Source organism: Ochotona princeps, chromosome 25 (genome assembly GCF_030435755.1).
Source record: "Ochotona princeps isolate mOchPri1 chromosome 25, mOchPri1.hap1, whole genome shotgun sequence".
NCBI classification, from domain to species: domain Eukaryota; kingdom Metazoa; phylum Chordata; class Mammalia; order Lagomorpha; family Ochotonidae; genus Ochotona; species Ochotona princeps.
The window spans coordinates 15872444-15900296 of NC_080856.1; the positions used below are offsets into that span (position 1 = coordinate 15872444).

Below are 27853 nucleotides of genomic sequence, written 5' to 3' on the forward strand. Positions count from 1 at the left end.
TAAGAATTATTTATTGAAAAGGCAGAGCAGGAGAGAGGGAGAAAGACACTCATAGCGAGTCTTCTGCTCATTAGTTAACCCCGAAATGGCTGTCATGGCTGGGGCTGGGCTAAGCCAAGCCAGGAGTCTGGGACTCCGTCTGGGTCTCCCCAGGGCAGTGGCAGGGGCCCAAGGACTTGGGTCACCTTCCCCAGGCAACTAGATCAGGAGTGCAGCAGCCGGGATTTGAACTGGTGCTGAAGTGGGATGTCCGTGTCGTAGGCACGGGTGTCCCCGCAAGCAGCCCAGAGCATGCATCGGATTCTATAAAACAACAACAAATAGGTATTTTAGGTATTTTAGAGGGATTGACAAATGGCTCTCAGGTGAGTCGCGACCAGGGTCCACAGAGTATGGGCCAAGGAACTACGTGTGTATGCGAAGAGCTGGTCCCCAGGCCAGCCACAATACTGTGTGAAAAGGAGGCTCTGTGTGGCTGGCAATGGCAGCCACAGCCAAGGCTGCTCACTTGCATGCTGGGTGCTGAGCCCCAGGGGCCAGTTCAGGCTCAAGTTAGCGCTGGAGCACGGGGTGGCCGACAGGGCCCTGAGAGGTAGGCCTGCTCCCCTCACTCGAGTCCCCACCCCATCCACTGCACCCACCTGGACGCAGGGAGTGCAGGAGCTGGGGGCGGGGACCAGAGTGTTTTCTGAAATTAAACTGGAGGACACAAAGAGGCAAGGCCAGTGAGAACTGGAGCCAACTGTCAGCGGTCAAGTGGGGTGAGAGTGGGCAGACGAGTAACTGGGTCCGCTTTGCTGGGCAGATTCTCGGGCCTTGGTGTCAGGCTAAGGATCTTGCACACACAGGAGAGGTGCTCTGGAACCTCAATTTTGTGCATGCAGTGTTCACTCAAACACTACGCATCCAGAAAAAAATAATTGATTCTTAATTACATTGCAGCATATTTTTCATAATGCTCCCACATCTGACATAAGCAAATGTAAACTAAGTCCCCCCAGCCCTCCCTCCCCCTTCCGCCCACCCACGCTCCCCATTCCCCCCCCCCCCCGTCCACTAGGACCCAAAGACCGCATGCCTACCACCAACAGACATGTGCTCGCACGTTAAAGGCTCTCCCCGCTTTCGGAAAGCTGTTTGCAAAGTGCGGCTGCCAAAACAACAAACGAAAAACACCCACCCGATCTCCCCCACGGATGAGTTGCTCAGGAGCCAAACGCTTTTAAAAGAAATGGGAAAAACATCGCAGACCTCCCACGGAAGCCTAAATTCACGAGAGTGGCATTTAAAAACCACCCAATTTTCTAGAACAGTGTATGTAGCCAAATCTCAGCCGCCGCGGTCCCCGGAACACTGCAGCCCTCCGCACCCACCACCGCACGGCCCGCGGGAGGAGGAAGGTGGTTGGCGGCACGCCCCCCGGCTCAGGTGAGGCCATCCCGGCTTCCCCCCACCCCCGTCCCCGGGCCCTGGAGGGGCACGCGGTCGGGGCCCAGTAGCTGGCGCTGCCGCCGCCGGGCAGGAGGGAGGGGCCGGCCAGGCGGGAAGGGGGCGGGAGGCGCCGGGGAGGAGTGCAGCGCGGGGGACGGGAGGACGCGGAGGCGAGCCGGGAGGGGCCACCGCACGACGCGGGGCGCGAGCCTGGAGGGCGGGAGCGGGGCGCGCGCCGGCGCGGGGCCAGCCTCGCTTCACCAGGGTCGCGGGCGGACGCGCGCCGCAGTCCGAGCCTCAGACGCGCGGGCGCGGGTCACTGCACACAGGGACCGCCCGACTGGGCCACCAGAGGCGACAGCTTCCCGGAGCTCGAGCGGCAGCTGCTCTCCGGCGTTCAGGGCAGTCGCGCGCCGGCGGCTGAGCGGTGGGCGCGGCGCGAGAACGTGAGTGGCTCGGTGCGCATCTGGCGGTGACACTGGGTCCCGCTCGGGGGCGACGGCAGGAGCGGAGGCGGGCACGGGAGGCTGCTGCGCTCCCCAGGACGCCGGCCACGGGGTCTGCGGAGCGCGCGCTCTCCCGGCTGGCAGCGCCTGAGGCACGGGTGAAGCTGTTCGCCAAGTCCCTTTCTCCCTCGCAGGCCCCGGGTACAGCCGCGGTCCTCGGCGGGAGGAGGACACAGTGGAAAGCCGCAGCGCAGGTGGCGCGGGCGGCCACCCACTCGATGCCTCCTCCCGTCTGGGGCCAACTTCAGCGGCGGTGCCCGCGCGTCCCACGCTTTCCGCGGAGCGGTGCGTTGGAGAGCGCCCCCGTGGGCAGCCGGGCGTGGAGAGGCTGCTGTGGCCCTGCGCAGCGTCTTCCCGGGAACAGAGTCTGAGGGCGCCGGGTGTCTCTCCCCTGGGTGCCGGCGGGCCAAGCAGCACAGGGGCCGGGCCTGGCGCGCGGTCACGCGAGAGTGTGCGCGTTCCGCTCCCCACGGACACATCTGGGCGTGGGCTTTGTTCGGATGTGTGACACCTGCGCGCGTCGCCCGCTTCTGGTAGCCAGGCCGACTCCCTGCTCCATTCTCTCTGCCCTGAGAGCATTCATGCAACCGAGGGAGTGAATGGGAGAGACAGTGAGGACAGCTTTCTTGGCCTGTAGGCGCGGACTCCGGAGGTCCCAGCCACCGGGTCCCAACCTTCCGAGGTCAGAGACTTGTGTCGGGGCCGGAGCGCCTGGGTGGATGCTGACTGAACAGCTTCTCCGCTTCCTCTGACACACACTCTCCCGCCTCTGCGCTGCCCTACCCAGGCTGTCAGCAACGGGTTCTGGCAACAGCTTAACCCAAGGATGCTGTACGGAGCCAGGAGTGACTGCCCGCGCCGGAGCATCATTGTCGCCGCCAGCGCCATCTGCGCCGGGCGCCACTCTCGGCCCCCTGCACGTCACGCGGGTGGGCGCTCCAGTGTTCGCCGGTTCAGCCACTCCGGCTAGTATCTGCCAGAGCGTGGAGGGAGTTGGTGTTGCGGTGGGATGAGCGGGGAGTTGTCTCTTTTTCCAGAGCTGTGGGAGTAGTCCCTAGGTCCTGGGGAGGCCGAACAGGCCTTCTTTATCCGAGTCCCCTTGCCCGCCCTGGCCGCGGGCACCGCATCTTCCGCGCCCCTCGCGCTCATGGCCTCAGAGGGAGGTGCGGAGCGGCGGGGCCTTTGGGGGCCGCCTCCCTCTTGCACTGTTCTCACCGGGAGCTCTAGCCCCAGGCTGCTCTGGACTGGCGCTGAGCTGTCTTAAGAGGGAAGTATTGGTTCCTTTCCCGGTCCTAGATGGTTAACGCTCAAAAGTGCGGGTCTGTAGGGCTGGGCCTCCTCTGGCCCAAGGCAGTGGGTTTCGGGAGTGCTGGAGTCAAGGGTAATGGGGCAGGAGGCTTTGGTTCCGCTCCAGGAGCTCCCCCTGAGACTGTCCTGGGTAGGACCACCGTAGCCACCGTAGCCAGGGAATACCAGCCTGGAGAAGCTGAGCTGCTTGCTACGAGTTTGCTTTAGGCTAGCCAAGGCCTGCTGTTTAAATAATGTAATAACAGCTCCTGAGCAGAAAGCAGCTTTCCTGAAGTGCTGGAGTGGATTTGCACATGTGGATACTTCCTACTCATTTATTTGTGTAATAAAGTGGTCTCTTTTTATGCTTTAAAATGTATTTTAAATTTCATTTGAAAGGAAGGGGTCTCTCCCATTTTCTGCTCCCCTAATTGCCTCCAACAGCCACAGCTAGTTTAGGTTGAAGCCAGGAACTGGCGGCTTGTTCTGGATCGCCCATGTGGGTGGTGGCCCCTGGGCTTCCAGGCTGCCCATGAACAGGAAGTTGGCATTGGTAGGAGAGCCAGGTCTTGGATCCAGGCAGTCAGATACAGAACGTGCAAGGGGCAAGCAGCATCTATGAGAGCTTTGTGCCCTCCGTGGCTTTTTCTGCTTTAGTTTAATGAAAGTGTATTTCCATAGTTCTAGATGTGCTGGGTACTATGCCTACTGCACATCCTCATCATTTCATCCATCATTCTCTTTTATTTTTACTTTTTAGAATTTATTTTATTTTAGATGATGTTTACGTATTTGGTCAGGGTGGGAGGGATCTAGTGGTAGCGAAAAGTGGGTGTGATCGTTGTTTCCAAATTTTCTCTCTTTTCTTCCTGTTTCTGCAGGGAGGGGAAGATAAAGAGAGAAGCCACACCCAGCCTCCCAACTGCCCCAGTACCCAGGGATGGGTAACAACCACCCACTGTTGACCCAGGGTCCTGATGTGGCACATACTCCAAGGGTTCTGCCCAGGTGGTTTCGATAGTTCTGAAATGCTGATCCAAGGATGAGCAAACTCTTCCAATGTCTGATACTGTCGACCTTAGAGTCTCGGCTCTCCCAGATACTTGCTGTCATCCGTCAGCTGGGGGTAGTTGTCCATATGTTCTGTTCTCCTTTCTTTGCTATGGTACCAGATGTCCTTTCGGGCCCGATGGGCTGCCATATCCTGTGTGTGCATCTGGGCCTGCTATCTACTGCTGCACCTTTTCTACTGAGGAGGGCCAGTTCTCGCAGGCGGGCCCAAGGATCCAGGGCCAAGCTACTCAGGCCCTGCTGGACCCCTGATGCTGGGGCTCATGGACCCAGCACTCACCTTACAATTGGGCTCAAGACCTGGATCAGGCAACCTGAGCCCTGCTGTACTCCCACCCCTGGGCTCATGGACCTGGTACCCACTGCAAAGACTATCACTCTATTTTAAAAGCCAGGAGATAGTGACTTAGATCCATCAAGTGACTTCCCCAAGACCACACAGTGAGGAACTAGGGCAGCAATAGGATAAGCTGTTAGCCCCGGGTGCTTGGCCTATAAAAGGGTGGCCTGTCAAAGGCACTTGGATACCTAAAATGTCCAAGACCCTCTGCTGCTCAAAGCCAGGGTGAAATTCCCAAGCCTATTTAGTGCTGACTCCTGCAGACCTCACAGTAGCAGGCAGTGTTGTAATTTAGAGAACTTTACTGTGGAATAACCTCTTATTCACCCGTTTCACCCTTTATTCCTTGAAGGGTTTTTATTCCCTTTCAGCTTTAAATGCATGGCCGTTAACCTGCGCTTCAGCAGTTTACAGCCACTGCATTTGTCCTTAGCCACCAGAGACCCTTGCAGTTGCAGAGGGACATTTTTGGAACTTTTAAGGAAACTACTTTTTTTGTTGTTGCTGTTTAATTTTAAGGAAAGGGCAAGTGCCTCTTTGGCACAACTACTGTTTACGGCACCCAGGTCTGAGTCCCCTTATGGACTTACCTGTGGGAGGACCGTTACTCCTTTGGTTGGATGTTGGCTTTGAAGAGGACTCCAGCATGCAATTCTGGAACAGCATCCTGTATCTTGAATTATAGGAGTGTGTGGCATGTTTACAAAGCTACTGCAGACTGGCTAGTAGAAAAGATTTTGGACTCAAGTGAACTCAGCTGTCCCCACAATTACTCTTAGGATTATTGCAGTTAACCCATCAAGTGCACAGTTGGATTCGTTTTTGCGTTTGTCATTCTGGTGGCTCAAGGTCTGCTTACAGAGTTTCCATTTTATCACAGGAAAGTTGGGGAAACATTTCTTAGTCTGGGAATTTTAGAGCTGTAAGAGAACATGGACAGCATTGTATCTACTACTGAAGTTTCAAAAACCAGCCCAGGTTTATTGTGTAGGACAGTGGTGGGCTAAAGGCTGGTACCAATCCCTGCTATTGCAGCAGTGCCAGGACTGAGAAAGCAAGTCCACTTCCTGTGAGGCCGGTGGGGCAGAGGTGATGGCCAAGTGCGAAGACTTTAGAAGTGAGTGAGAAGGCACTGAGAACATGTGCTCAAGCATCCCTTTATTGGTTGAATGTCTATTCGACCTTCAGAAATTGTGTGTGCAATACAAGTCTTAAATGCAACCCCACAGAAAATGTTTTGGGTAAAGTGATGAATTTATCCTTTCATGCACAAGGAGGCACAGTGGTGAGCCAGAAAAGTTTCTGCCCTCAAAGGAGATTGATTTTAAGTTTATTATCTATGGCTACGAATTTCTACAAACATTTCTCCCCCCTACCATTAAAAACGTACTGCTGGTCCCGGCATGGTAGCCTACAGGCTAAAGTCCTCACCTTGCACGTGCCGAGATCCCATATGGGCTCCGATTTGTGTCCTGGCTGCTCCACTTCTCAGTCATCTCCCTGCTTATGGCCTGCGAAAACAATCGACCCAAAACCTTGAGACCCTGTACCTGTATGGGAGACCCGGAGAAGCTCCTGGCTTCAGATCAGCTCAGCTCTGGCCGTTGTGGCTGCTTGGGAAGTGAACCAGTGGACAGAAGATCTGTCTATATCTCCTTCTCTCTGTATATCTAACTTTCCAATAAAAATAAATTAATTAAAAAAACATACTGCTTGGGGCTGGTATTGTCACACTCTCTTGTGACACTGGTGTCTTGGTGCTCTTGCTGATCCAGCTCCCTGCTGATGCACCCAAGATGACCCAAGTGGGTGAGAGACTAGGGTAGAATTTTTTTTTTAAAGATTTATTCATTTTATTACAGCCAGATATACACAGAGGAGGAGAGACAGAGAGGAAGATCTTCCGTCCGATGTTTCACTCCCCAAGTGAGCCACAACGGGCCGATGCGCGCTGATCCGAAGCCGGGAACCTGGAACCTCTTCCGGGTCTCCCACGCGGGTGCAGGGTCCCAATGCATTGGGCCATCCTCGACTGCTTTCCCAGGCCACAAGCAGGGAGCTGGATGGGAAGTGGAGCTGCCGGGATTAGAACCGGCGCCCATATGGGATCCCGGGGCTTTCAAGGCAAGGACTTTAGCCGCTAGGCCACGCTGCCAGACCCCTAGGGTAGAATTTTTAAGCTTCTGTCTTTGGCTTAGCCCAACCCCAACCCCAACCCCAGCCATTGTGACTATTTGGGAAGTGAACTAGCAGATGGAAGATTTTTCTTTCTCTCTCTTTGTCTCATACTCTGTAACTCTGCCTTTCTCATATCAAGAAACACAATGTTGGACGCAGCCAAAGTCCCCTTGCCCCCTTGGTTATCACTCACCCCAGAGCTGAACCCCAAAGACACCCCAAGCTGGTAGCTTTACTCTCAATTCTTCGTTATGTCCTGATTTGTTCACCCTGAAGCCTTGGCGTCTCATCCCCATTTTCAAAGATCAGTGCTCATCTGAGAGGCGTGGCTGCCTCCGAACAAATCACGTGGGAACACCGAGTGTCTGTGTGCTTGTTTCCCGACAGGTGTTTGGGGTTAGGCTCCCACAGAGGCAATTGGTGAAGAGGGAATGATGGAGTCCCGGTAAAGACGGCTGGGCGCTCTTTTAATTCCTGCTTGCTCCTCTGAAGGAGGCCTGAACCTCCCTGGCTGTTCAGGACAGAGATTTCTGCATGCTGCCAGTAAGGAATCCTGAGGGATGTTAAAAAAAAGACTTACTTATTTTACTTGAAAGGGAGGATTATAGATATAGAGGAACACACACAGACACACACACTCTACCCGCTAGTCTACTTCTCAAATGGCCACAGTTGTAGGAGCCTGGAACTCCATCTGCGTCTCCCACATGGGTGTCCCACAAGGCGACACCTGGATCACCTGCTGCTGCTGTTCTGTTTCATCAGGAGGGCGCTGGAGGGGACACAGAGCGGCTGAGACCTCAGCTGCTGTCTGTATGGGATGCCAGCGTTGCAGGTGGCAGTTTAAGTTGTTGCATCACCACAACAGTGCTTAAGATCTAAAACATGGCTTGAAAAAAGTTTATTTATTCATTTAAACTCTGAGTTAGAGAGAGAGAGAGAGAGAGAGAGAGAGAGAGAAATAGAGAGAGAGAAATAGAGAAAGAGAGATCTTTTATCCACTAGTTCACTTCCCAAATGGCTGCAATGATCAGGGTTGGGCCTGGTCAAAGTCAGGAAGCAAGAGCTTCTTCTGGGTCTCTGACTTGGGTGCAGAGGCCCAAGTACTTGGGTCGTCTTCGGTTGTGTTTCCAGGTGCATTAGCAGGGAGCTGCAGTGGAAGTTGAGCAGCTGAGTCTTACACTATTGCGCACGTGGAATTTCGGCATTGCAGGTGGTAGCTTAAGAGGCTTTGCCACAACACCAGCCCCTCAACAAACACACAGTGTGAAGTGGATACTCCAGCCACTGTTATGAACACGCTCCTCACCTCACAGAGCGACCTTTCTTTGTGTTTTGGTGAGGACGTGTACTACCTGGCTGCCTTAGTGCATCGAAGGAATACTACAGTGTTACTGGCTATGGCCACCATGCTCGGTGTTGGATATGCAGAATGTGTTCCTCTTGCTCAGCCCAGCCTTCCCAGCTTTGCACCCACATCCCCTGTGTCCTTGCCTTGCCCTCCCTTTCCCTACCTGCCTGTCTGTTAGAATTGAACACTCCTCTGAGTTTGTGCATTTCTCTGCGGCTTATCAGATTAGGTGTTTGTTTTTCCTGGCAAAAGGTGAAGGAGGAGTGCCAGAGGGAGGAAATGATGGCTTTGTCCCTCTCCCGCTTGGCAGCTACGATACTGTGTCTATCAGATTGCCTTTGAAGTGGAGGGGTCCACTGCAGTGTGTTTATATATGGTGTGCTAGGTATGCAGTTTCTTTTTACTCTACATACAAGCGTACAGTTTACCTTTTAGAAGCGTGTATGTGGTTTAGTGGCATTAGGTTCCCTTAATGCTATTTGTAACTATCTCCACTGGCCGTCTTCAGAACCATTTTTAGCTCCTTAAACTGGACCTCTGGATCTGTGAACGACCATTCCTAACTCCTGTGCCACAGTGCTCTCATCTGTGTCCATCTGGCCACCCGGAGGACCTGCTGTAAGTGGAGTCACCCAGTGTTTGTCCTTTGGGGACTGGCTGTTTCCCTTAGGATATGTCTTCAGGTTTCATCCATGACACAGGACTTGGTTGCTTTTGGAAGCTGATGCTGTTTCCATGTTTGTTTATACTACATTCTGTGTATCATTCATCTGTTGTCAGACACGTGGGCTGCTTGCACCTGTGGGCGGCTAGGCTGCTGCTCTGGACATCAGCTCCTGTCCGAGCACTGCTCTCAGTCCTTGGGGCTCCGTACCCTGAGACTGCCTGTGGTGAGTCTGTTCTCTGTCAGTGGCGCCACCCGGCTGTTTTCCACAGCAGTCACACCTCTCCACACTCCCAGCATCCCGGTATCAGGGTTCTGGTTTGTCCACATGATCACCAACCCTGGTTACCTTCTGTTCTCTTGGGAGTACTTTCTACTTTCTTGGCACTATCAAGAAAGTGTTGCTTTTTGAAGCTACACATTCATATACTGTGCCTTATGAAGATGTTGTTCGCATGATTTTCTAACTTTTAGTTTAACTTTTGAGAATCAGAAGAAGCTTCCAGTAGGCATTAACTGACTACATAGCTGGTGCAAAGTGTGAGAAAAATGCTGGGCGCATGTGTGTCAGAGTGCAGGGTAAGACAGCTCTGGTGACACAGTGACGTTGTCACATGTTAAGCTGGAGCAGCAAGACAGGAGACTAATATCCTTGCATGATGCTCTCCGTGACTGCTGTGTTACTTTGCTAAAGACAGGTGAATCGGAGCATCTCTGTAGGGCACTTGTGCTAAGTGAGTTTGCTGTGAAAATCAGTTAAAAGTCAGTATCCTTTTGTTGGCTGCCCAAACATGATGTTATAATTTCATTCCAGTTTGAGAGTAGATTTGTGTCCAATCAAAGAGCAGAAGGGATCCCCTGATGCTGGCTGGGTGTTTAGAGGTGAGCGGGCGCTGTATGTTACAGCTCCGCACCTCTGCCGACCTCTGAACCTTTAAAGGTCACAGCATAAACCCTCGTCACCTGATTGACGCTGTGGTGTCGACTTAATTGACCTGTTTTACTGGGTTACAAGATGGGACTTTTAAATTAGAAAAAGATCATTTCTAACAGCCTGGTGGAGGGTTTCCCTCAAGTCAGTAAGACACTGGTGACCGTAAGGTGTGCCAGGAGCAAGGAGCAAGCCAACAGCCACTACCTGCGCTCACTGCCAGGACTGTCCTGGGGCTGATTCAGTTGACAGACAAGGGTGACCCATCTTCCCTTGTGTTCTGTGTTCCCTGATTTCCTTCTAGGTTGCATTGTTTAATTTACATAAGAAGGAACATGACAATTGCTGCCCAACCAGAGTGATATTTTGAAGACTGCAAAGGAGATTTCAAACATATAAACACATAACAGATGTATTTAAATGTTGTACTGTCCCTGATGCATCGGTTCAAACCCCATTGTAACCAGAAGAATCTATTCCCAGGGCGATCAGAGGAAATCCTGTAGGAGGTCTTCCACTGGATGACATGCCATGAATTTGATTTATCTTTTTCTAGTGGGCTGAGAGCATTCCAAACATCCAGTATATGTATTCAGCACGCAGTGATTCTTTCTCCAAATTTCAACTTCAAAGCTCATTTCATGCCACTTCCAGATGCCCTCGGCGTTTGCATGGGGTGATTTACAACGTGCAGTTTTGATGAACAACCCCAAACTCGCACTGAACACCACGAACAGAGTCTCTTTTTCTCGAGGGAAAGGATAAGGGAAAGTCCTAACCTCACACTCCTTAACTATGCCTTAAGGTGAAAACGGAGTGGGGAGCGTTTCCTCCGGAGTCTTGTGGCTCTCTGAGCAGCCTGCTGGCTGCCGAAGCCCAGTGCGCCTTTTCAGTCCCTTACCTCAATAGGGAGCTGAAAGGACAAAAGTGAACAAAGGAGGCCTGTTTTGCCTGCCCCACTTGCTGGGCTGTTGTCTTGGCCCTTTTCAGCGAAGGAGGGTGGGGGGAGCTGGGTCAAAGTTGAGGAACATTGAAAAGGAATGCAAGCTTCATGTCGAAATTTGAATTATAGCTTCGATTGGAGTGCCCTGTAGATGAGTTTGCGTTGAAATTTTTTTTTTTTTGAATCCGTGGAAGCTTAAGTGACAGATGGTGTTGGAGGAAGGTACACAGTGCTGGGTGGCAAACCCGAAGCGTGCAGTGTCCAGACGAGGTGCTCAGTAAACATCTAGCTAACTGACAGAAAGTTTGAAAACTGTAGGAAGTGCAGTTTGATGCTGCCCGCTGCATAAAGACATTGGGCTGTGGGAATTAAGGGGAGGCCCCTGTGTTTGGCACGCACTCAGATGCACCCCCTAATTGCATTGCAAATATTCTTCGGACGGTTCTGAGACATTTTCCTCTACTCTCTAATTGAATCAGTACCGAAATGCCCAGCCAGCTTCTTTTGTAAATCACATTACAGTGTTTGGGGCTTGCCCACAGAGTGTTTTGAGATGTGACAAGATAAAGCTGTTCTCAATATTGACGAGCCAGTGGGTTCCCCCCCTCCCTCGTGTGTGGGTATGTTTATGAAGAATGATTTCAGCTCGCTGCTTGCAGGCTGAGTCCCCTCACTCCTGTATTTGCCACCGATATTGTGAGTATGATGTGGGGTTCCCCTGGTGGTTTGGTAGGCAGCACCTGATTTGTAACACTGTAGTGGGGGAGCTTAGCTGTGTGAATAGCTAGAATGCTAACATGGTTCCTGAGGAGCACAGGGTGCTGAGGGGACTGCAATTGAAAACAACAACAACAATTTGAGGTCATCTGAACTTCCTCCTGGTGTTTCATAAAACCACACTTGGAAACTGAAACATGGTGTTATTTGAAAAATGGAATATTTGAGATTTGCCAAGTTCTGTTTTGGCATCTTTGTTTAAAGGATTTGATGACGCTGTCTTGCTCTCATGTTGCCAGTATGGTGGTTAAAAGCCATTAAAAAAAAAAAAAACATTGGATACATCCAAATGAGTATTTCTACCTTTAAGGGCACAGGCAAGGAATGGCAATAATATGGACAAATAAAATGGCAGTCATGTGAACAAAATAGTCAAGTAGATATTCAGAGATAATGAACTCTGTAATATAAATCAAAGCTAATTTATTTCAGGATTGACATTAACTTACATGATAGGGTATATATATTTTCTATATGTGATGATATGAACTTTTGTGTGTCTCACACATTTGTAGGCAAGCTGCATTTTGCTAAATGGAGGAGGATTTTTGACTCCTGTGGTTGTGCCTGTGTTTCTGGTAGCAGCTATCATGATGCCAAATTATAGTGGAAGGTAAACATATATCAAGCTGTCCTCGAATTCTGCAGGGAATCGCTGAGCAGCAGACAGTGAGCCCACGGTCAGAGACGTTTGCCAGACTAAAAACAGTGCTGAGGGGCAAGTGGAGGATGCAGGTGGAAGGAAGACTCTGATAAGTAATGAGAATTGTGACCTAAGGCAGAGAAGTGGGAGACAATTTAACTAATGAGAGGAGAGAGGAAAGAGATGTGCTGGACAGATAAAAGCTTAACATGTACGAGAAAGAAAGAGATGAGTGTGAACCTGTTTAGAGTTGCAGCACTGTGGGTTAAGCTGCTGATTGTAGCGCTGGCATCCCATTCCAAGCGCCAGTTCTAGTCCAGGCTGCTCTGCTGCCTGTCCGGTTCCCTGCTAACATGTCCAGGAAGATGGAAGATGATGGCCTGCTTGGTGTGCTGCCACCCGTGTTGGAGATCCACATGGAGTCCCAGGTTCCTGGCTTGGCCTTGGTCTGTTATTGTGGCCATTTTGGGAGTGAACCAGTTGTGTGTTTTCTCTGTCTCTCTCAGTCAGCCCAACCCTCTTCCCCACTTCTTGCTGTTGCTTTACTTTTCAAATAAATCAATATATAAATAAGATTTGAAAAACTTTTTGCAGTGATAGCCTGTCTAATGGAGAGTAGTCCTCATTTCATAGCATACAGTAAAACATTTTAGAGCTATTTTATTGTGGTACTTTAGGTCATTGAAATAACAACTTTATGCAATAGGAAAAAATCGATAAATTATCCTGCAGTGTAGAAATACATTTACAAAAAATACATTGAATGACAACTAAGAACTGAAATTGTTCCAGTGTAATGGAATCCAGTTCTTTTTAACTTTTATAGGAGGTAGTCCCCAGCAGGAAAAGATGTGAACCCAGTCAATCCATTGGGGATATTCACAACCAATAGGATTCTTCACTTTGTATGAGGGTAGAAGCACGAGTGATCTCCTATCATGTATCAAAGTTTAATTTGGAAACAATTTTTCAGAAAAAATAGTTTATTCAGTCTACTGAAAGCTTCCAGGTAAAGCTGAACCAAATCAGACTAAAGAAAACTCGGGGCGCACAGGTACACCATGCAAGGAGTGTCTCAGCTCTAGGACAATATCTGGTATTCGCCGCAGGTAGCATTGAAGGGCCAAGTTCAACATGATCAACCGAAGCAGGTGATTCAGTCGTCATCCGGGTGTGAGGACCCTTTCTCGTAAGGGAATCTTGTCGGCCCCTGCAGGCCTCTGACTCGGGAAGCCTACCTCCTTGCTCTGTTTATTAGCAGCCTGAACAGCTTTTCTCATTGTGCATATGGTAGCCCGTTGGTGGGAGCCCCCTATTTGATGAATGAGTGAATGCAAGAGTGATTCATTGACTACGTGAACACTGCAGGATGTCAGGATGTCAGGTAGATCTTTTGTTAGAGAAAATGGCGGAGATTTTGTCATCCGCCTTGCTTTGGAGAAATGGGTGGAGCCTTGACCAAGGCAAATCACACATTCATCGTTTCATGCCCTGACTCTGTAGATTGTAGTTGCTCCCCGGTTCCAAATGAGGCACTAGAGCAGGTAGGTGAAATCATTCAGTCCAGAAGGGTATCATTTATTAAATTGCCACCGTGGAATCCTAAATGATCTCTCTGCGACCCAAAGGAATTCCTCTCTAATTTTCCACCTTTGCTCACGACAGATGATTCCGGATTTGCACAAGGCTCCCCTTCCCTGTCCGAGACCGGCGCTTGTCATGTCCCTCCGGAGGTGTCCGGATGGCTGCACACTGATTGGGTCCAGTCCTTTCTGAGATTGTGCCCCAGCATCTGCATTTGCTGAATCCGAAGCAAGGCATACAGGACTGGAATGAGAAGTGGAAAGGCTAGCTGATGGGCAGTGCTCATGCTGCAGCTTTGGAGGTGGGACCTTCCTCTCTTCTGGGCTAGGCATTCAACACTCCTCTTCATATTCTGAGATGGGAGTTCAGTTACAGCATGGCCTTCCCCAGCTGCTTAGTGTGTTACAGGGACTGGCTTTTGTTGTATCTGAGACACAGTCATAGAGAAGGGGGCGGGGAAGAGAGGGAAGGAGAGAGAGAGGGAGAAAGGAGCACCTTCCATTGACTAGTTCACTCCCTAAACGGCCGCAACGGCAGTTCCACTTCCAATCCAACTCGCTGTTCATGGCCTGGGAAGAGCATTGGAACATGGCTTAAGTGCTTGGGAGACCTAGATGAAGCCAGTGGCTCCTGGTTTTGGCCTGATCATTGCAATGCAGGCCACTGTGGCCACATGGGGGGAGTGAACCAGTCATTGGAAGATTTCTGTCTCTCCTACTGTCCGTTGTAATTCTAACCTTAAAAATTAATCTCTTGGGCCCGGCATGGTAGCCTAGCTGCTAAAGTCCTTGCCTTGAACACACTGGGATCCCATATGGGCAACAGTTCTAATGCCGGCGGCCCTGCTTCCCATCCAGCTCCCTGCTTGTAGCCTCAGAAAGCAGTCGAGGACGGCCCAAAGCCTTGGAACCCTGCACCCATGTGGGAGACCTGGAGAAGGCTCCTGGCTCCTGCCTTCAGATCAACACAGCTCCGGCTGTTGTGGCCACTTGGGGACTGAACCAGTGGATGGAAGATCTTCCTCTCTGTCTCCTCTTCTCTCTGTGTATCTGACTTTCTAATACAAATAAAATAAATCTTTTAATTTCTTTTAAAAAGGTGAAATTTTGTGTTAAACACTTTTGAGAAATATTGGTCTACTTTGTACAGATCAAGAAACCTCACTATCCAAAAAAGGCTTTCAGAAATTTCTTGGAAAGTTTGTATTATGATTTAAAAAAATTTTGTCCCCAAATAAAATTACCTTTTAATGATGCTTTGGCATGAACTTTTTGAAGCCTCCTCCTAAGGCATAGCTTTGGAAAAGTTGCTTTAGAACTTCTCTTCTTTGAGTTAGAAAATGGAGATAAAGCTTTCTCATTACTCAGGGTATGTTATCGTATCAGATGATGGTACAGCGGCAGTACTAAGGAAGAGAGAGATGCCTAGGTGTGCTGTGTGTGTCATTACTAGGTAGAAAGCACCTGTCATTTTTTTCACCCTAGTATTTTGGCAAAATGTGCTTCAGGGATACAGACATCATGCATACATCCTTGGTAGTATCTGTACCTCCTGGAATTTGAATAAATGCAGTAGTCTGATTTTGCCATCAGAGAGAGAACACATACTGATGCTGTGGATTGTATTCTTAACCACCAACAAATGATAACAAGTGAAAGATTGAGTTAATATAATAAGAATGTAAATTCATTTTTTATCCCAGTTGTATGCACGGTCACTAACAGCCTTGAAGTATGGCTGTGTTTTATTTTAAGATATGATCCTATTCATATTTTTTCATGAAGACAGTAATTTTTTATGTCAGCCATGACTAACTAGCAATCCCCGAAACCAATAAAGCATGAAAGCCTTTTATTATATTTAATCCATCTGGCTTACAAACTGCATCTATTTAAAATGTGACGGTAGAGAGAGATGTACCGTGAGTCTGTGAGCAGGTTTGTGTGTCTCAGTGCTGGTGGTTTTCTTTCTGCACGTGGAGCAGAGAAGAATACTTGTAAGTCATCACCATAGGTAGCATGAGTGTGTGCATGGAGCATGAGTGTGTGCAAGGGGACTATGGGGCTGGCCTGTGGCATAGCAAGTAAAGCCACTGCCTGCATGGCCTGCCCCCCCCGTGGGTACCAGCGCAAGTCCAGGCTGCTCCACTTCTAACCTGGCTCCCTGCTAATGACCTGGGAAAAGCAACTGAAGAAGACCCAAGTGTTTAGGCCCCCACTAACAACTTTGGAGACCCAAAAGAAGCCCCGGCCTTCATTCTGGTCCAGCCCTGTGTGGGAGATCTGTCTGTGTCTCCCTGACTGCAGTTCTGATTTTCAAAATAAATGAATAAATCTTGAAAAAAAGAAATAAGAATGTGCAATGGCTGGAACTGGGTCATCCCCAAATTTCTATGTTGAATTCCTCACTCTCCATGACTTGGCATGGGACTTTGTGGGAATAGAGGGTTTTTACAGTATAATGGGAGAAGTAGGTGGAGTTCCAATTCAGTCTGACCAGTGTCCTTATAAAAAGAGCAGACAGCGGGAGAAGGACACATGGCAATGGGGACAGGCCTGGGAAGCTTACTGGTGGCCAGCAAGGCCTCAGAAGGCAGTGAGACGTGGACAACATCCCATCCCACCTGACTCTCGTACAGCCCATGCCTTCATCTGGGCTGTCAGGCCTCTAGGACTGTGGTGCAGCTTGTGTTGCTTAAGCTACCTTGTTTCTGTGGCACTTTGTTACAGCTGACTGAGAGAATGAATAGAGCTGTAGGTTCCCGTGTTTCTAAACCTGTCTGTCCCTGAGAAAGGAAAGGTGAAGCAAAAGCTTACCCGGGTCTCCATGACGGTGTTTCTGTGTCCATGTATTCCTCTAAGTGGAGGTGTGTGCGTGGGGGGCAGTGTTGTGCTTCAGTGGGGTAAGCCACCACTTGTGATGATGGAATCCATCTTGGAGTGCTAATCTGTGTCTGATCCGACAAGAAAACAGTGGAAGATGGCTCAGCTCCTTGGGTCCCCATGGCCACGGGGGAGATCAGAATGGAGTACCAGCCTATTGATTGCCACCTGGCCCAGCACAGGCTGTCACAGTCATTTGGGAAGTGAACCAGCCAGTGGAAGATCGGTCTCTTACATCTGTCTCTCTTGCTCTGCTTGTCAAATAAATACACTAACATTTCAAAAAGATACTTCATAAAGTATGGAAAATAAAACAAAACAGTGGCCTCATTGTGGTACCAACGGTTTTGAAATCCTTGCATAAAGTGGCCTCGGAAAAGTTTGTAGAAAGTGTCTATTATGAAAAGACGCTACGTGTGGATTTCAATTTTCCCACCAAAATGGATGTTATCTTTTAATCTCATTTTCTGTAAATGTCTGTGATGTACCCTACTATCACCATACTTTGTGGTCAAAGGAGTAAATGTATCTGCATCGGTTATTTAGAATTTAAGCCTTTCTTTAGGCCTAGATTTAAGGTCCAGAAGTGCTGGGAAGGTGGCCAAATGTGTGAAGTAGGCAACTTCATTAGTTGATTAGTCTTTTGGCTGTCAGATTGATTCCAGCTTGGTTGTGTCTTGCCAGGGTCAGCCGTGGTCCACCGGCCGTATCGGGACTGTATTTTGTGGATGTCTGCACAGGTGCCCTGCTGCTCCTTACTCATCAGAAGCTTAGCTGGTGTTCCCTCGTGCTAGGGGAAGCAGAGCCCCAGGCGGACTCTTAGACATCCCCAGTCTGAACTCATGGTGTCCCCTTGGGCTGCGAGAAGAATATTATTTTGAGATTTGATTAGTGTTTATACTTCTTGCCTGTACTGTTGAGGAGCGATAGGTTTTTCTACTGACTGCTTGCTGAATTCTTTAGTTAGTGGAGAGTTAAGACTGTGATTATAAAGGAGATAGGTCTTTGTAAAAATTAACAGAAAAATAAAAAGGAGGAGTGAAGGTGGGAGTGAGGGAGGGTGTGAGCCTAGGCCAGGAAGTGTCAGTAGGCTCTTAACACTGTACATATGACACGCAGGGAGTTTGCTCCCTTTGTACAGATAAGTATTTTTAAAAACAATGTTTGTGTGTTTGGGGGCTCATGTCTAGTCAGGCAGGATTGCCAAGGGTCTGGGACCAAGTGCATTGTAAATGCCAAGGGTATTGTGAACTCTCCAACCTGCTCAGCTGGTTCTTGGTGCTCAGCTTGCTTGGTGTGGATGTTTGCTCTTTGTTTCCACCAACAATGGCCTGGTTCATCTCAGATGGGAAGCTGCTCGATATGTCATGGGTATGGCGTGTAACGGGTTCCTATAGACAACAAAGGACCTAATGGTTGTTAATTTTTATTTAGTTTTTCTCTTTGAGGTAGACAGAGTGAGAGAGTTGAAAGCAATAGAGATGGAGAGAGAGAAAGCACAAACAAGTGAAAAAGAGAGACATCTCCCATTTTCTGGTTCACTTTCCAAATATCCACAGTACTTGGGATGGGGCTGGGCCAAAGCTACAAGTCAGAAATCCAGGTGTCCCGTGTGGGGGTGTCAAGGACCCAAGCACTTGAACCATTGCCAATCTGCCCCCAGAGTCTGCAGAAAACTGGAATCGGGACCTGGAGTGGGCAATTGAGAGAGAGAGAGAGAGAGAGAGAGAGAGAGAGAGAGAGAATGTTTCATCTGCTAGTTTATTCCTCAAGTGATCTGGGCCAGACTGAAGTAAGAAGCCAGAAGCTTCGTACTGATTTCCCACCTAGATGACAGGGACCCAAGCACCTGGGCCATCTCTGTTACCGTCCCAGGCACATTAGCAAGGAGCTGAATCAGAAGTGGAGCAGCTGGGACTTGAACTGGCACTCTGTTATGGGATGCCAGTGTTACAACCTGCAGCTTAGCCAGCTGGGCCACCATACCAGCCCCTGGGCTAATGTAAAACACCAATACCATAAGGTGATTTGGTGGCAAGATTCTTGGGAAGAACTCCAACGACTTTAACAACTCTTGAGTTTGTACGATGTGGAGGTTCTATTTCAATGTGTAAACCATGGGTGAATTCAGTGTTTCCTTCTGGGTAATGTTTTCCCCTTAAGTTTATTTATGATCCTGTCAGAATAGACTAATGAGAATCCACCAGCATCCAGCAGGAAGTAATTGTGATTAATGACTGGTTTAATTTTGCGTGTTCTTACAGCTTCCTTTTAACACACAAAACAATGCGTTGATAGCAGATGCCATGCAGTCGTTTGTATCTGAAAATCACCATCCTGGCAGAATCTTTCCCATATTTGCTTCGAAAGACAACTTTGTGAGAATTGTTTGATAGATTTATGGGATCTGTTGTAATGTTTGATGATTGATCAGAGTTTTGTTTTGTTTTGCAAGTGTCCTAACGTAGACCAGCCATGCCAGTTGTGCGACTCTGTGACCAGCTTTAGAGCCATGATGGTATTTTGAATTGTTAACCACTTAGATTTTGTTATGTTAAAGAACAGTAACAACATTTCATGCCCTAGACCACTCCGCTTCTCTCCTTGTTGACTACTCTGGACCAGGAGAATGCATTTTGGGAAAAGCAATGGCTGCATAGAAAATTAGAAATAGGTTCTATGTGGCTACCTGCACCTGCTCCAGGCATTACCTAAGTGTAATGCCAGCCCTTCCTTTTTCCTCTGTGGTCTCCTCTGTGTAGTTAGGAATGAGGCCAACCATGAATATGCATGTGTCACACACCTGTGACCAAGAGATCTTCCACCAAGGAACAGCACAGTATCGGTTACTTGATACGGGCGGCTCGTGGCAGCTGCTGACTGTGGCACACCAGGCTCACTGCGGGCCTGACAGCTGCACAACACGTCCCGTGATCACTCCATCTCACCACCCCCATGGGCAGCAGCACAGAAAGAGGCCGAGCCTACTGATCCCCGCCATTACTTCCCAGGCAGTCTGCACCCAAGCTATTCCAGATAAAGGTGTCTGTCTGACACCTTTAGGAAATGAGATCACAAGAGCTTTACAAGTTATTACTATTAATAAATCACAGTGATCCCTGGCCTCAACTCTGGTTTGCTTAACTGTACGTGGCACCTACTGGGAGTTATCTCATTGAATCCCCCATAAAGCCTTCACGTCAGAGCCAGCAGATTTTCTCTTTCCATAAAGGATCGGAGAGTGAATCTTTGAAGCTCTGCAGTCCATCCATCTCTCCCAAGACATGAATGTGTAAGAATGAACAAGGCTGTGTCCTGCTAAAGCTTTGCTTTTGAAATTGGAGGTGGCCCCTAGCTCAGAGTTGGCTGATTCCTGCTTTATGTCATTATAACCACTTTATAGATTAGGAAGTGTAATGAACGAGTTAAAATAGCACAGTCCTGGGCCCAGCACTATAGCGTAGTGGCTAAAGTCCTTGCCTTGCGTGTGCAGGATCCCGTATCTGTGCTGGTTCTAATCCTGGTGGCTCCACTTCCCATCCAGCGCCCTGCTTGTGGCCTTGGAAAGCAGTAGAGGGTGACCCAAAGCCTTGGGACCCTGCACCCATATGGGAGACCCAGAAGAGGCTCTGGGATCCTGGCTTCAGATCAGCTCAGTTCCATTGTGGCCACTTGGGGAGTGAACCAGCCAATGGATAGATCTTCCTCTATGTCTCTCCTCTTTTCTGTGTCTCTGTCTTTCCAAGAAAAATAAATAAATCTTTCTAAAAATTAGCATAGTCCCTAAGTTACAGAACTGAGATGTGACCTAAAAGAGTTGACCCTTATCTCAGACTTAACTCCTATGAACTGCTGGGTTGCCAGCATGATAAATGGCAAGGGAATGGAATATTTGCCTCTGAGCTGGCAAATGACAAAAAAAAAAAAATGCAATATTTGTTTTTGTGTGCTCTGAGTGGTGGGTTAAGACCTAACCTTCTTAAGGAAGCATCACACTGCCCATGTGTGTCCTGGAGAGGCTGCCTACGTAAGTGGGGAGGGTCCGCTCTAATCTGCAGCACATTTGAGTAATGGGAATGCCCCTTTGATTAACTGAATAAAGCTTTCAAGACTCTGCAGATGATACTGTGCTTGTGTTGGTTAGTCCCTGGGATTATGAAGAACCAATGACTCTAACTTATTTTCTCAGGTAAATCATTATTTCTTAAAGATTCTTAACGTTCGTAAAGAGAAATTTGCAGAAGGGTTTCTATCATGCTAACATAAAATCCTTGGATAGAATTCTGAACTTTTTTTTTTCCTCCAGGAGGGACAGCGCCTTTTGTGTTGTGTTTCCATGGTGACTGTCCAGTTGGGCTGGAGAACAGCCACCCAGGAGATAGCCGTCCAGTTGACATTGTTGGGCATCCCCACAGGGAGTTTGCAGCGCTTTGGGATGTCAACAGGGCACCTGAGGTAGAATTACCCAGCCCTGCTGTGTGTTTTTATTAGTTTGTTTGCTTGTTTATTTGAGAGACAGAGAGTATCCCCATTGCAGATTTACTCCCCAAATGCCCTGCTGAAGTTTTCTTTTTTTTTCTTTTTTTTACAACAGAGCTCATTAAAGCATGAAGGTTGTCCAAGTAGTCACAAGTCAGGAAACATTTTGTTTGGGACAGCCATTCAGCACGCACAGAAGCACCATAAACTGTTCTGCCTCACAAGAGTTTCCCACATCATTGCAAAGAGCTGCCCAACTCACAGTTCCTGCCCTCTGAGTGAATGATATGTTGCGAAGCTTACAGAGGGCAAAACGGGGGCTCCATGCGGCAGGGTGTGGTGGTGGTTCCCACTTTGTTGGAGGGGAAACTCAAAGTGGAGCCACTTGCTGGTGGACAAAATGGACAGTGGAAACTGTGGTCTGAGGTAGCCGGACTCTCTGTGGAGACCTGACCTCTTTGAATGTTAAGTGAGCCTCCATTCATTACCAAGAAAGCTGACCAGAGAATCAAGCCCAGTTGTGGAAAAGTTGGCTGTCATGCCGTAACCAATTACAAAGGATGTGGCTGACGAATGTGGAAAGCTCTGCTTCTGTTAAATCATTTCCTAGAAAAAAAATTGTTCTGGGTTTAGTTCATTTCCTGAGAAAAAGAGGGTAGTCCAAATGAAAATATTGGAGTTGGGGTTCTCTGGACAACATTTTCTTTTTTTTTTTTAGGAATAATTTATGTGTCATCAAAAATATGTCATCAGTGAGTTTTTAAGTTTGTCAGGTGTGAGAGGACCCCGGCGTTGTTCAGCCCTGGGGTTCGTTGTCCTGCATGATACTGTGTGTGGGCTACAGGAGTGGGGCCTCTGTGCACGTGTAATGTCACTTCCATCATTGGGTGACACTGTGTGGCAAAAGTGGAGAGATTTTGCAAATGTAATTATGAAGCTTTACCATTTTATTTCGAGTTAATGGAAGGGGAGAGTATTCTTCCTGGGCCTGAATTAATAATACCTGTCGGTCCTTAAACAGGGAGTAGCATCAGAGAGAGAGGGAGAGAAAAGAGAGAGGAAGCAGGCAATGGAGGATTCTGACTCTCCCTCCACAATCCAGCTCTGCCAACAGCCAGTTGAGCTTCAAGGGGACTCAGCAGCTGCAGGCCCAGTTGACACCTTGTTGTGAGTGCCTCTTCCGAAGCTTTTATTTCACGTATTACACTTCCAAACTCCAAAATTTCTTATTTACTTTAAAAGAAGTAATTCTGACTTTTCTTGAAATTCTCTGCTAGTTAAGTAATTATCATCAAGTTTTTGTTTTTTTTTTTAAAAATTTGAACTTAAGACAGTTTTTGTCTGCTGGGGCATAGCAGGTGAAGTCGCTGCCTATGATGCTGACATCCCATATGGGGGCCTAGTTGTACTTGTCTGCTCCACTTCTGATCCAGCTAACACACCTGGGAAAAGCCATGGAAAGTGGTCCAAGTGCTTGGCCTCTGCTACCCGGTGAGAGGCCTGGAAGAAGGTCTTGGCTCCTGGCCCTGGCCTACCAACTCTGACTGTTGGAGAGTGAATCAGTGGATGGAAAAGTGTTCTCTCTCTCTCTCTCTGTCTCTAGGTCTCTTGCTGTCTCTCAGTAATGCTTTCAAATAAGCAAATACATAAATAAATCATTTTAAAAAGGCTTTTGTCTGCTGACCTATGCTACTTTTAGGACTGCCCAGGACCATTTCTGTTGACAGCCTTCGCCCCTGTGTCTGAGGCATTCTTCCCTTTGTCTCTGTCTCTCTCTCTCTTTTTTAATTGTTGAATGCTGACCTTTTCAATATGTCAGAGCAACCGTGGAGTCTGCCTTTTCTCCCTGAGGGCTTTGAAGTTGTTGTTTATTTAATAACTTGTTTGTACTAAATTTATTGTAGGTCTTCTCTACGGTGCATGACTCCTAATGTCTCCCATCAATTCCTTTGTTATTGCTGTTGTTTTTAGCTTGGCTTTGTACAGTTCACTCCTGTTCCTTCCTAATCACTGCCAGCCAGTGATGGATGGGAGTTGTGCTCCAACACCTCCAGCTAATAAGACTTCCACTGTCTACTGTTGGATTTATGTGTGGTCGGGGATGCATTCAAAGTTCATGACATTTTTAAATCGTCTTCTAGCTTTTGCATTAACTGGACTCTTGTGTGTTTTCTGTGTATGGGCAGGCTGCATTGGCCAATGGTTTTGGGGTGGCTTGGGTGTTGGGTGGCCTCTCCAATTTCTGTTATGCTGTTACATACTCTGGTCAGTTAAGTACACAAAACCTTTCCCTTGTGCTCTCTGTGTCTAGTTTACTTACTGGAACTTGCTACTAAATCTTTGGTTTGTTCCATTAGATTTTTTTGTTTATTCCAGACAGGACTACAGCCTTGGCTGTCCAAGTGTCTGGCAATTCTGTTGGCTTTCCAGTTACTTCCACTTTATCTATGAAGGGCTTAACTGAGGGAGTGTTCTCTGACAGCTGCAGTGAAGGTGTTGGCTTCGTTCTGTCCTGTCCTGGTTGACTGAATTACCATAGTGACAGGATAAAGTGGGGGGAAGAGGGGAAGGAGGTGCTATTAGATGAAAGTAAACCCAGGCAGGAACACATCCTGGGCCAGGAGCCAGGCAACAAGGGCCCAAGTACCTGGACCATTATGCACCACCTTCCCAGGCACCTTAGTAGAAAACTGGATCAGAAGCAGAGTAGCTGGGACTCAAAGTGGAATTCCATTAGGTGATGTTAGTGTCAAACAGAGGCTTAACCCACTGTGATACAGTGACCATCCCCACAGAGAGAGAGGAAGAGACTAAGAGATCTTCTATCCACTGGATCACTTCCCAAGTGGCTGCAGCACCCAGAGCTAGGACAGTCTGAAGTCAGGATCCAGGAGCCTCTTCTAGGTTTCCCACGTGAATACAGAGGCCCAAGGGTTTGGGACATCCTCAGGTGCTTTCCCATGCCATTTGCAGGGAGCTGAATCAGAAGTGGAGCGGCTGGGACTCTAACTAGTATCCATATGGGATGCCAAGGCCACAGGCAGAGGCTTAGCCTAAAACAACATGGCCTGACCTCATTTTGGTTTTGATAACTTTTAGAATTCCCTGTTTTTCTGGATAACCACTTGGTGCCATAGCAAAAACGTGGCTTACCTCATGCTTACTGTTTGGTGGAAGTTGGTAGCACTGTTATATCAACTTCTTATATAAGAGATCATTTGCTATAATTAGTATTGTTTCTGAAGCATCAGTGAAGATAACCAGTATTGGCTGTTAGCTCCATTTTAAACAATCCCTATTTGAACATCAATGCCATTAAACTTTCCTTTATTCCTTCTCCCCCCACTCCCTGCCCCTTTAAAGTTCTCAGAAATGCTGACATGATAGACATGGGCTGGAGAGTGGTGGTTGAGACGGTAAATATTCGGTAGGGATAACCTGTGGGGAGCAGTAATTCTGACAGATACAGCAACTGCCACTGGGGCTGTTTACTGAAACCCTCAGTACCTCTTAGCAGCACTTGCTCTTCCCTGTTCCCTTCCCTTGCCTGCTCACCTTCTGCCAAAATTTGTCCCGGCTGCTAACCCCAAAACTTTGTCAGTGTAGACAAAGAATTGCTGGATACCTAATGCAATTCAACTTACTGCATTTGCATTTCCCTGCTTGGCTGACATGACCCTGACTAGAATGTTTAAAGCTGAATTTTGGCAGTATCTTTGCCTTGTCCTGTTGCTAGTTATGTTTTATTTTCTCCACATCCTATGGATGCAATGTTGCTTGTGTACTCTTTTTTTTTTTTTTTACAGGAATTATGAGTCATGAGTAAAAGTAGACTGCAGTCAAATTGTTGGGGACTTGGCTTCAACCTTTGGCCCATTGGCAGTGCTGAAGGAGGGTCTGAGTTTCCCAGACACAGTGTGTGTGTGTGTGTGTGTGTGTGTGTGTGTGTGTCCCAAGGGAGTGCTGATGTTGGCAGCCCAGCAAACCTAGTGACAGTGGACGTTGCAAAGGCTGGTAGAAAGAGCACTGGGGAAAGAGTCAGGACGCTTTGGCCAGAGTTCAGCCTCCCCTGAAATAATATGACCTTGTTATTTCAAGACAAACTCCCCGAGCCTCATTCTGCCTCTTGCTATGAACAATATTACCCTTTCTTCTTGGGATTATTATTGAGATACAATGAGGTAATGACCAATAGAGTGTGTTGAATACGTGAGAAAATTATGACAAATATTGGTACTGTGTCTTTAGCCATTGAGCAAATAAGTGTGCAGTAGGCAGGCCATTGATACACCAGGAGATGCCCCCAGGGCGTCATGGGATGGGTCCCGTGGTTTTTTTTTGGTGTAGAGGAGAGGTGTCCTCCCATGTTTCACTGATCTGTGGGTAGGTCCAAAGTTTCAATATTGATAAAAAGCTTAAAAGCAAACAGAGGTGGCCATGATAAACCCTGCTGGTGCAGGCATGTTAATCGTTAGTGTGTGTGTGCCAGAGTGAAAGGCAATGAGAGGGCTCACTAGGCATGAGGACTAGCGTGTTCAAGACACAGAGGTGTGAAAGTGCATAACGTTATTTTGGATGATAGAGCCATTGTCTGCAGTTACTTGTGTGCTAGATAGATTGGAAGTAGAATTCTGGATCTACATGTGTCTGAAACAGATGTCATGGTTCGTTCTTCAGCTTAGACTCGTACCGTCTCAGTTGATAGAAATTGTGTGCCTCTGGTTGATTAGAACAGAATTTTTGAAGTCATACTTGACTCTGTCTTTCGGTAGAGAAGCTGGAAATCCCTGAGGTCTGCCTTGCAGTTACATCCAGCATCTGATCACGTCTCACCACCACCATCTCTGTCCCAGGTGAGGCCACCATTGGCCACTGCCTGGATTGCCGCGAGAGCCTGCTGACATTCTGCTTCCATCCCTGCCGATCCTTCTTGTTCCCATGTAGCAAACAGAGGATCCCTGAAACATAAATATAAGCTCAAACCAGTCTGAGTAACTTCTGAGAATAGCCTGCTCCTCTCAGACTAAAAGCAAGGTTCAGGTCAGGAAATAAAACAAACCAACCAATCCATGAGTCACTCCATGCTGTGGCATTGCTGCCTCTCATCTCACTCAATTCCAAGACTAAGTCACAGTCCTGAGACCTTCTTTTCCTGAGCTACTTGTCCCTTTCCCGGTTGCCTCCTTTGTATTTTTCCTTTAACGTCACCTAACTCGGTCACTCTATTTAAATTGCAGCTTCTCATCTCCTACCCCTCATTCTTTTTAGCTTGTTTTTTCTCCATGTTACTCATCACTTTTCAAATACTACTCAGACCTTCCTGTTTTGTCTGTCTCTCACTAATATAAATGTAGGATTAAGCCTGTGGGTTAAGCACAGTGGGTTAAGCTACTGATTGCAACACCTCCATCTCATATTGTAGTGCAGATTCGTGTCATGGGTGCTCTGCTTAAATTCAGCTCTCTGTTAATGCACCTGGGAAAGCAGTGCAAAGTGACCAAAGTGCCTAGTCCCCTGCTACCCAGGAAGGAGAACCAGAAATAGTTCCAAGGACCTGGCTTCAGCCTGTCCCAGTTGCTGCCTCTGTAGGCATTTGGGTTGTAAACCATGGGATAGAAGATCTTTCTCTTTCCACCTCTCCTTTTGTTAAAAAAAAAAATAAATCTAGGTTTCATACATCAAAGGTTTTGCATTCTAGGCACATAGAATTATCTTCCGTACACATTTTCTTTCTGGCAAATACTTGCTGAATGAATTAATGAAGAAGTCACTGGGTGTGGCCTTGAGGGACTTAGCTGTGCGAGGAGACATCATGGGTATCCCTGAAACAGTTATTTTAATTTGTTTGCAGTTTGAGGATTCTGCCATCTTTCATTGGGAAACTTGTAAAAAAATCTGCAAAATGGGGCTATAAAAATAAACCAAAGTTGTTCTTTTGTGTGCATCTTTTTAAAAAAATATTTATTTTTATTGGAAAGGCAATGGAGAGACAAAGATCTTCTGTCTGCTGGTTCACTCCCCAAGTGGCTGCGACAACCAGAGCTGAACTATTTGAAAGCCAGGAGCCAGGAGCTTCTTCCAGGTCTCCTGTGAGGGTGCTGGGTCATGAGGCTTTGAGTCATTCTCAACTGCATTCTCAGGCTACAAGCAGGGAGTTGGATGGGAAGTGGAGCAGCGGGGACAGGAACCAGTGCAGATATGGGATCCTGGCTTATTGTAGGGTGAGGAACTGAACCATCATGCCAGACCCTCTTTGGTGTACATCCTAAAAAGGAAAGGAGAGAGAAAAATAGAAAATTTACAATAACGTGAATTTAACTTACAAGCTACTGAGTAACTAATGTGTAGCTGAAGAAATGAAAAAGAAAACCAGGCATTTCTAAAGCAAATGGTGTTTTGTGCAACCTTTAAGTCAGTGAGGATATTAATAAGAAAAACAGAAACTTTTTTTTGAATGAATGAAAATAAAAACAAAATTATTAGCCCCCTGAGATGTAGCAAAAACAGGACCGAAAAGGTTATTGATCTTGTATTTTGCATGAAGGTTGCCTTAAGTCAGAGAAGACATGCTTATATTTATCTTTTTGGGATTGACTTGTTTCACTGAGCATAATGGTCTCTAGTTGGGACTATGTGGTTGCAAATAGTACAATTTCATTCTTTTTAATGGCTCAGTAATATTCCATGGAGTAGATGTACCACAGATTCTTTATCCACTCCTCTTTGGACGGGCATCTGGGTTGTTGCCATGTCTTTGTTATTGCAGATTTTGCTGCTATAAATATA

General features: G+C 47.8%; 1 protein-coding gene across 2 annotated transcripts in view; it reads left to right on the forward strand.

The window, feature by feature from the left end:
* Positions 1 to 1716: 1716 nt before the first annotated feature.
* NRCAM (neuronal cell adhesion molecule) overlaps positions 1717 to 27853 on the forward strand; it is a 229535-nt gene continuing 203398 nt past the window's right edge. For both annotated transcript variants that reach the window (XM_058681470.1, XM_058681471.1), the window contains exon 1: positions 1717 to 1877. The gene's annotated coding sequence lies outside the window, so the exon portion shown is untranslated. The remainder of the gene's footprint in view (positions 1878 to 27853) is intronic.